The following is a 9,987-nucleotide window of genomic DNA, read 5'->3' as shown; positions in this document are numbered from 1 at the left end:
AGATTTGCAGAATAGCAGTCCAGGTAGAAAGGTAAGCAAAGGCACAGGGTTGGAAAAGACCCATCGACAGAACTTGAGGTTTTCAGAGTAGGTAGAGGAAAAGCCTGTTAGGAATAGAGATCAAAATGGAAAAGAAGCCGGGCACCTGGGTGGCTCAGTAGGTTAAGCCTCTGCCTTCTGCTCAGGTCATGATCTCAGAGTCCTGGGATCGAGCCCCACACTGGGCTCTCTGCAAGGCAGGGAGCCTGCTTCCCCCTCTCTCTCTGCCTACTTCTGCCTACTTGTGATTTCTCTGTCTGCCACATAAATACATGGAAGATCTTTTAAAAATTTCAAAATATTTTAAATAAAAAGATGGAAAAGAAGCCAATGGTCAGGCTATACATAAAGACAAGGTGTTTGGACTTTATTCCATTGAGTAAATGCAATAGTGACTGAACTGCAAATTGTGAAATTACTCTGTTAGCAGAATAGGGGATGGATTAGAAGGAGGCAAATGGCAATATAGTGTTGGAGGCACTGGTTTTAAGGCTATTAAAGAAGTCACTAGATAGTGATCCGTCTGTAGTTGTATTCTAAGGCCGTAGGGATTTTTTTAAAAAAATAGTTGAAATTGGACAGGAAAGGAAAGGAGAGAAATGTTAGTCTAATTTTAAATAATCATCATTTGTTCTTTATGATCGTTGCCATGACTAACTGAAGTTGTGTATTTTTATGAAAGTTAAAAGTAAAGGTTTCATCCTTCACCCACTTTACTAGAATTAAAATGTTGACATGAAGGGGTGCCTGGCTGTCTGTTGATAGAGCGTGTGACTCTTAATCTCAGGGTCATGAGTTCGAGCCCCATGTTGGGTATAGAGATTACTTTTAAGAAAGAAAATAATAATCATTTAAAGAGTCAACATGAAAAAATATTTTTATTGACTTACTGACAAAAATACAGTATCTTTACCAATATACCATGTAAAGATTGTAACCTACCTTTTGCTTTCATTTTTTTTCTCCATTAATATTGTTACCTTTTCCCTCCCCTCACATGGAAAAGTCAGGAAATTACTTACCAAACTTTTATAGGAATTTATTTGTGTTCTATGAGTTACTCTCTTCTTTTTGTATTATTTCCCTTTCTGACCACAGGACTTTTTGCCTCGCTCAAGCCCCTCATTCAAGAAACCTACAAAACTTTGAAAAAATAATAAGATTAAATCACACACACACACACACACACACACACACACACACACCCATCCCCATTATATTGGCAATCTTGTGTCCACGTTAACCAAGGTCGTATTTATCTACAGTCATCACAGATTTTACTGTTGCTATTTTATTCATCACATTTTCATGTAGCACATTCTACATTCAGACTCTGCAATGAATATTTTATCTCTAATTACTCACAAGAACCCTGAAGGGATTGTGAGTGAATTATACCTCAAAAAAAATAGAAATAAAGAAATGCAGACCTGATGCTACAAGGTACTGTTTATCACTAGCATGTACAAATTGAGGCTATCCAAAGTGCAGGTGTTTTGCTCAGAACCAGACCTAGGGGATCACAAATCACTGGAGGAAAATGATGACTCAATAAGGAATTACTGAAAATTTTGTTATGTATTTAGGGGAAAAAGGGGTTATCTAAACACATACCTCACAGGATATATAAAAAAGTCACAGATGGTTTAGGGAGTAAAAGAAAAAAAAAACTCAAACTATGAAAAAGAAACTGTAATGAAAAGGCAGTGAATTCTTATAGTTCTGGAAAGGTGGAGAACTTTCCAAGTTGAGAATTGATGAAAGTCGTCCCAGAGGAAAGTGTTAATAGATTTAACTCTGTGCAATTGACAGCTTCTCTTTGCTATCAGAAAATCAGAATGAGACAATAAACCTCATACCTAGCCACAAGATTATTTTTAATAGAAATATAAAAATAAACCTGAAATTAATAATAGAGGGTAGATCGAAGAAATTATAATCCACCCAGGTAATGGAATATTATAGATACAAATGATGTTTATAAAGAATTTATAATGATACGTGAAGGCCATATGTTTTAACATGAAAAATAATGGATTTTTAAAAGCTATATATACCAAATGGATATAAATATGTAAAATTACTTCTGATATTTTTAAAGTTAACATATATATGTTAATATATATATTACATGATAGTAACCACTTTCCACTTTTTTCATTTTTCTTTCTCAAGTTGCATTTAGGGAAAATCTCACCCCAAAATTTTTTTGTCTATGTTTTAAATTACTTCTCCTATTTTTGTTTTTTTTTAGTGAACTCATTTTTTAAGTCAAATTTGAAACTACATAAACCTTCCCAATCAGGTATTAAAAGCAGAAGATTAAATGGATGCCATGGTTTAAAATTCAGGGGACACAAATTCTTGTCTCCTGGATTCTTGGTTATATTCCTGGGGGAAGATCACTTGGCATTTATTTGCCATACCTTATTATGTCTTTCTTTTAACTCAGCATATTGTTCTGGAGCTTGTCAATTCTGTCTCCTGTAATAATGTGTGATTCCAAACAGAACCAATACTGACCCAGAAGCCAACACCTCCAGGGAGATCTTAGAACCCGGGAGCAGAAATCATTAACCCTATGGGTGCCATCAACACTGAAAACCTCTTTAGTCCTATAGCACGGGGATTTACAGGGCCCAGGGAAGACTTGGATTTCCATATTAGGTCAGCCACTTCAAACAAATGCACACGAAACAGAAAAGGATATGGCAGACAATGATAGAAAGACAGCGAGGAAAAATCATAAAAATATTACATATTCCTGGGGCACCTGGGTGACTCAGTGGATTAAGCCTCTGCCTTCAGCTCAGGTCATGGTCTCAAGGTCCTGGGATGGAGCCCCGCATCAGGCTCTTTGCTCAGCAGGGAGCCTGCTTCCTCCTTTCTGTCTGCCTGCCTCTCTGCCTGCTTGTGATCTCTGCCTGTCAAAAAAGAAAAAAACAAAAAACAAACAAACAAAAAACTTTAAAAAAATTACATATTCCTTCTTACCTTTGTACTTTATTCCTAATTGTTACAATGATTGCACTGTCTTGTTCAAATATTTATTGAGCACCTGCTACATGCCAGGCCTTCTGGAATACAGAATTGAATCCAGCACAGTTCCTTCCTGCCAGGAGTTCCCAACCATGGGGTCAGAGGGGTGACAGGTAGTTATAAATACAGCAGACTAAATGCTTAAATGAAGGTATAACCAAAGCACTGCTGGGGGACAGAGGCGAGAAAGCTCCTGTTTAAAGCAAAGTCTTTGTGATAAATATGTGGCAATTTGGCAGCCATCATAACAACACTGCCCAGTTATAGGGCTCAAACGGCAAGTGACATATAAGCCAGCATATTAGTGTCAAGGAATCAAATATCTTTTTTCTTTTTCCATTGTGATTAAAAAAAAAACACACACGCATAATATAATATTGACCATCTGTCTTAGTCCAGTCAGGCTACTATAACAAAATCACCATAGAATGTGTGGCTTGTAAATATAAGGGTTTGCCGACCCCCAGCTTCTCGCTCTGTCCTTTCATGGTAGAAGGAGTGAGGGGGCTCTCTAGAAGCTCTCTTATAAGGGTATTAATCCTGTTTGTGGGGGCTCCACCTTCATAACCAGACTACCTCCCAAATGCCCCAGCTCCTAATGCTATCACGTTGTGGGGGTAGTATTTTAACATGAATTTTGAAAGGACATATTAAGTCTAGAGCATCATCTTAACCTTTCTTTTCAAAGATTTTATTTACTTATTTGTCAGAGAGAGAGAGAGAGAGCACAAGCAGGGGAGCAGTAGAGCGAGCGGGAGAAACAGGTTCCCTGAAGAGCAGGGAGCCCGATGTGGGACTTGGTCCCAGGACCCTGGGATTATGACCTGAGGCGAAGGCAGATGCTTAACCCACTGAGCCACCCAGGCGTCCCCATCTTCACCATTTTAAAGTGTAGATTTCAGTAGGGTGAAGGGCATTCACATTGTTGTGAAGCAGATCTCCAGACCTTTTTTATTTTGCACATCTCAAACTGTATCTCCTTCAAACTACTCCCTTTTTTCCATTATCTGAGCCCCCGGTAACCACCCTCTTGCTTTCTGTTTCTATGAATTTGACTACCCTAGATACCATCTATGAGTGGAATCACACATTATTTGTCTTTTGTGATTGGCTTATTTCACTCAGTGCAGTGTTCTTAAGATTCGTCCATGTTGTGGCATGTGACAGGATTTTCTTCCTTTTTAATACTGAGTAATAAATATCCTATTACGTGTATGTCATATTTTGTTTATGCATTCTGCCAGTGGATATTTGGATTCCTTCCGCCTCCTGACTACTGCAGATAGATGTGATATGCTCGTATGTGTGTAAAGGGTTTAGAAATATCTTAACAAGGAGACAGGCCAGGCACAGCAAGAAGAAACTCAGAAAAGAAAAAAAAAAAAAAGAGGAAAAGAAGGGTTAAATGTGTGTGTGTGTGTGTGTGTGTGTGTATGTGTATGTAAGGGGGTAGGTGGCTAAGTGACATAAAATGGCCAACCAGTTGCCTTCAGAAAATAATTCTGAATTAGAGATAAATAAAATTATCTAAATTTGAGATAAATAAAATTATCTGTATTTTGTCAATTATGGTCCCATCTTTTTTTTTTTTTTTAAGCAGAAGTGTTTATTAAAGTTTTCTACAACACACATAAAGAATGTCAGATACATAATGAAACTTCAGAGTAACTGGAAATTCACGGCCAAATGGCTGGTTCTCACGTGGCCTGTGTGTCAGGGCCGTGGTCAGCACTGAAGACACTGACACCACAGTTGAAACTGGCCCCAACACTAGGGGTCTGGGGTCTAGTCCCACTGCTACCACTCTCCTCAGTCATTGGTCTATTGGTGCATAAAAAGTAAAGTTTGGACTAAGTGTTCTCTAAGCTCATTCTAGCTCTCCATTTTTATTTTTGTACATCAATGGTTTTGAAAAGACATCGTAAGAAGGCAAATAATGACCCAAATTTGAATAGTTCCCTTTGGAATCTAGGCCCAGAAGAAGTAGAATAACTTTGGTATAGTAACAAAACCCTTGGATGGGCAATAAGAAAAAATCCAAGAGAAGAATAACACACATTTTCTAATGATCACATTGCATTAATCTGGGCAGAGGGAGATGATTGTCTCTTCTAAGTAGGTAAGAAAACAATTACATCACATCTTACAGAAATGATCATGGCCTGACTTGAAGAAACTCCAAATTTCCCCAATCCCTACTTTTTCAGTATCCCGTTCCCTTTGGGATAAACCGAAAAGACTATTCAGTTGCGAAAATACCACCTTCTTACTTTTCTTTTTCCTTAACGGCTGTGGACATAACATGATGTTCGGTTTGCCAAGGTTGTGGGCCTCATGACATGAGGCAATTATCTTAATTACTTGTCTTGAAAGTATATCTAGGACTTTATGCCATATTCTGGAAACACAGTTAAGTATTTTTTCCTTCTCTAAAAACCAAGTTGAACGCATAGACGTATGCATAGATTTACAGTCCCTTGAATCTCCAGGGTGTTGGAAAATGTCTGAAATCTCTTTAAAGAGCATATTAACATGTATCCAAAAAGTTAGACTGTAATACTATTTAACCGCTCCATTTTTCCATTATGGGTCTGTCAGCAGGAATATGTTGCCCTATAGTACATGACAAGTGAAAACGCTGGTAACATTGTTTTTCATAGACAGAAAAAATACCAAAGAAGCAATTTCTTCGCTGAAATGTCACCTGTTAGATGTATAGGGCTCACTGTATTTTGTTGCCCTGGTAACAGATGGTGTAAAATGACTCCTTTGCACTGCTTCATCAGAGTGATTGCATCCTGTTTTTTCCATCATTTTACAAGAGGCTGTTTTCATTCTGCCTTCCTGACCATATTAAGTGTAAAGAGATTGAATTACTGTGCTGTACCCTCTCCATCCGATGTGGATTTAAGAGTTGATATTGATGTACTGAGAACGGTATGCTTCTTCAAGAAAAAAAAAAAAAAAAGCTACAAATTATAATGAATTTGACTTTTATGTATCGACCATTCAAGAGTTGAAGTAGGGTTTCTGCACCCAAGGGATAGACATGGCCTGATCAGCATTTTTCACTCGAACGAATCCAATTGATAAAGCAATATACTCAGTGTCACTTTGCTTGATCTCCAGGTTTAACAATAGTCATGCTAAAAGTAGATACATTACTCTATAAATTTTACCCATAAAAAAAATGTGCTAGCCATAGCTTTCTACGGCTGCACCTCCTTCCAGCTTTTTACTGAGCAGGGCAAAAAGAGGCCCGTTCCCAAATTGTGCTGAGACCGTGCAAGTGTGGGTAATGTGTATGGAGGTAGGAATTCATGACAACCAGGAGCCAGATACCTCTTTACTTCCTTACCCCCCAGATACCGAATCGGAGAGTACGTCCTGTGAAACCGGCTCCTTGCTCTCTCTTAACTGGAAAATTACTCCCCGAAGCGACACCCTTCTTTATAATTACCCAACTGTTTCAGTCTGTCACTACGAACAACTTAATGCCTAAAATCCATTTGGCTGAAAATTTCTTTTGTTCCAGACTTAAAATAAGGGAGTGATTTTCTTGAAGCAAGGGTTTTCATTAATGTCCTTCGGGTAATTTAATTTTTTGGCCATCGCTGTATAATACTTGTCATTCTGCTATGTGTTTTTGTTTTGTTTTGTTTTTCTTAGAACTGTATACGCAAGACAAATGAGAGAGCGTTAGGGGGGGAAATGAAGAGAGGAGAGAACATTTGGAAAGAATGGGAAATCCCCCCTACCCCGCTCTGGGGGCCAAGGAAGGGTGTCGGATTTTCTGTCTTATTTACTGAACACATCATAGGAAAATGATCCCTAGTTAACCGCGTTTTTTGAACGATAACACCCTTTCAGAATTTTATTAAAAAGACTGTTTTTGAAGTCCAGCTGCTTGACCACAATTTGGAGAGGCAAGGGATTCTGCCTGCACTGCCAATTTGGATAACTGTGTATTTAGGCTTTTCAAGTGACTTCAGCCATGGTGATGAATGATCATTTCCCTTTATACGGGAAACATTGCAAACATTTAAATAGCTAACTAATGACCTTTTTATTGTTTAATTATTCTTAATATGTGTACAACAGGAAACTCTGGTATTGATTTGCTCTCTGGTATATTGGCTATCGAGGGTTCTTTGTTTTAAATCAGTCTGTTTCTCTGTTTCTCTGTCTCTCTCTCTCTCTTTCTCTCTATCTTCTACAGCCTCTTGACCCAATTTCTTAAAGTGCTTACATTCCAGAAATTGACTAATGTGAGGTGCTCTGGTCCCAAAAGTTCCTCAAAGGAAACCCAGCCCAGCTTGTAAACCTTCATTTGCAATGACATCCTCCCGTCACCACAACTGCATGTTCTTTTTCACTGTGAATTTCTGCCATGGAGTTAACACCCTAACTAACAGCCTTGGTTCTCTAAGTGCTATCTCCGGGCCAGCAACATCAGCATCACTTGGGAATTAGTTAGAAATGCAAATGAGCAGACCCACTCCAGAGCTACGGAACCAAAAATTCTGGAGAAGGAGTCTCGCCTTTTGTGTTTTAAAAGGTCCTTCAGGGGATTCTGATGCTCATTCTCTGGGGACAACTGTTCTGAGCCTCAGTTTGTTCACAGTTAGCCCATTCTGGAGATCAGATCTATATCACATCCGCAGTCATGGGTGAAACCAACTAATTTTAAGTGATAAAGCTATGACAGGTGGCTTTGGTGACCTGTTTGCCTCACTCCCGCACCCCCCGCCCCGGGGTTTATTTGTTCTTATCTCAGGAATCTGTACAGAGTTTAGAGGGAAGAACATTTCAAAGCATCTTTACGCAAGACCAACCATGCCTTTCGTGTAGGAGGAACTGATGGGAAAATACTATTAGAATCAGCTTCGAGACTGGAGTTCTACTCATGGCTTGCTGCTGACTCTTTCTGTGGCTCAAGCAGCCTGTCTCCTCATTTGCAAATGGGAATAAAACTGTGTAAGGCATGGAGTCATCATGAGAGATCGGATGATAGCTGAGGGTATGCTTTTTAAATTATAAAGAGCTACACAAATACAAGATGATACTCTTAATAATATAATCACTTTTTATCTTTAACGATAGCTTTAGAGTAATTACGGAGGATTTAGATAATGAACTACTGCTGACCCCAAATGTCTGTTTCTGCTCTGTTTGCTCCTGGAGAATTGCTGGAGAAATCGGGAACTTTTTGGTTAAGAGTTTTTTCCTCTCATTCTCTCTCTGTCTTTTTTTCTTCCTCTGTTTGGGCTCCCAGACTCACCGTATAAATAGCGTGGTACATAATACCACCTGCTTGGAAGATGGCATGAAGAGCAGCTCTCATTTTGTGCTCAATCACAGAACCAGTCCCTCACCCATATTTTAAGAAAGATAAGAGAGCTGCCAGGCATAAGTGCCTTGTAAATATATTTCCTTTGCAGGATTACAGGACATGGAAAAACTGACAACCGTAGATAGTCCTTTTTGAAAAGTGTCATATCTTCCTGGGCTGGGGTAATCGAGTGAGAAGTTTTGGGGTGATTAGGACACTAAGATCAAAGAATTATACATGTGCCGACGGAACTCACAAGCCTTCCCTCTAGAACTCTCCCCTCCCCCGCAACATACACACATCAGGGACTGAAAGATTTGGAGAAGCAGTATCCAGTAGCAAATAATGTAAGCCACATATGCGATGTAAATTTCCCTCGTAGCCACATTGAAAAGTATTAAACCCTAAGCGAAATTAATTTTAAGAACATATTTTCACTTAACCCAATGTATCCAAAATATTATTTTCACATCGATCAGTGTAAACATTAATGAAATTGCTTAGATTCTCTCTGTCATACTAAATTCTGAGATCTGGTGTGTAAGTGTGTATTTGGTATGGAAGAGCACCTCTCCATTTAGACTAGCTGCATTTCAAGTGCTCATGGAGTGTGGCTACTGTATTGGACAATGGAGCCTTAGAGAATCTTAGTTTTAAAATGCAGATTAGTAAAACATCAACAGTCTTAATGGAAAAGTTGAACCCCCTTCAGGGTGTGTTTGAGCAGGCACTCCTGCTGTTTGGGCGCCCTTCCTTCTCTCCCACTTTGTTCCTTTCCCCCTCTTCTCCTGCCCCAATATGCACGCGTGTGCGTGCTCACACACACACACGCACACACACTCTCTCTCTCTCTCGTACTCACATGCATATACACTCACACACACTCTCACACGTGCACCACACTCTCACACACAGACAGACACACGCACTCACTCACCGTGCCCTTATGGGGCACAACCATTGGGCTGAACTTCTCTTCTCTCTCCTGCTCCCAGTGCATTACTTTGCCTGTCTGAGACGAGGGAGACTCCCCTGTCCTTCTGCCCTGGCCCCAGAAGCGATAATGCAGCTGAGGATTATTGAAGGTACTGTACTCACACAGAGTTGTTCTCCTATCCTCTTCAGAAGCAAAAGACCGAATACCGTCGCTTTTTCACAGGCCCAGCACTGTATTTATTTGCCCTTTCCCTGATCTTGTTAAGGCAAAAGAGGAAGGGAAAGAGAAAAAAAGGTGAAAAAGAGACCAAAAAATAATTAGACCATCTCCCCACATCAGTATTGACCTTGGTAGACCTGAAAGACTGCTTACAGAGACAAACCTCCTTCAGCCTTCCGAACTATAAATAATGTTCGTGGTTTGAAAACATAACGTTTTCTAGGGAATCCTGGTAAAATTAAGAGGTAATTTAAACCAAGTCACCAAGAGCCATTCAAAATGTTATGAGTCTTAAAAATTAGTATGTGTTAATTTTACCAGAAAATGTATAAAAATAAAAATACCTATGCTTCCCACATGGTGTTTAAAAAAAAAATTTAGTTTTCCATGAATTGAGTCTGTTTGGGGACAGATAATAGGC

Source organism: Mustela erminea, chromosome 12 (genome assembly GCF_009829155.1).
Source record: "Mustela erminea isolate mMusErm1 chromosome 12, mMusErm1.Pri, whole genome shotgun sequence".
NCBI classification, from domain to species: domain Eukaryota; kingdom Metazoa; phylum Chordata; class Mammalia; order Carnivora; family Mustelidae; genus Mustela; species Mustela erminea.
This window is presented reverse-complemented; position numbering follows the sequence as displayed.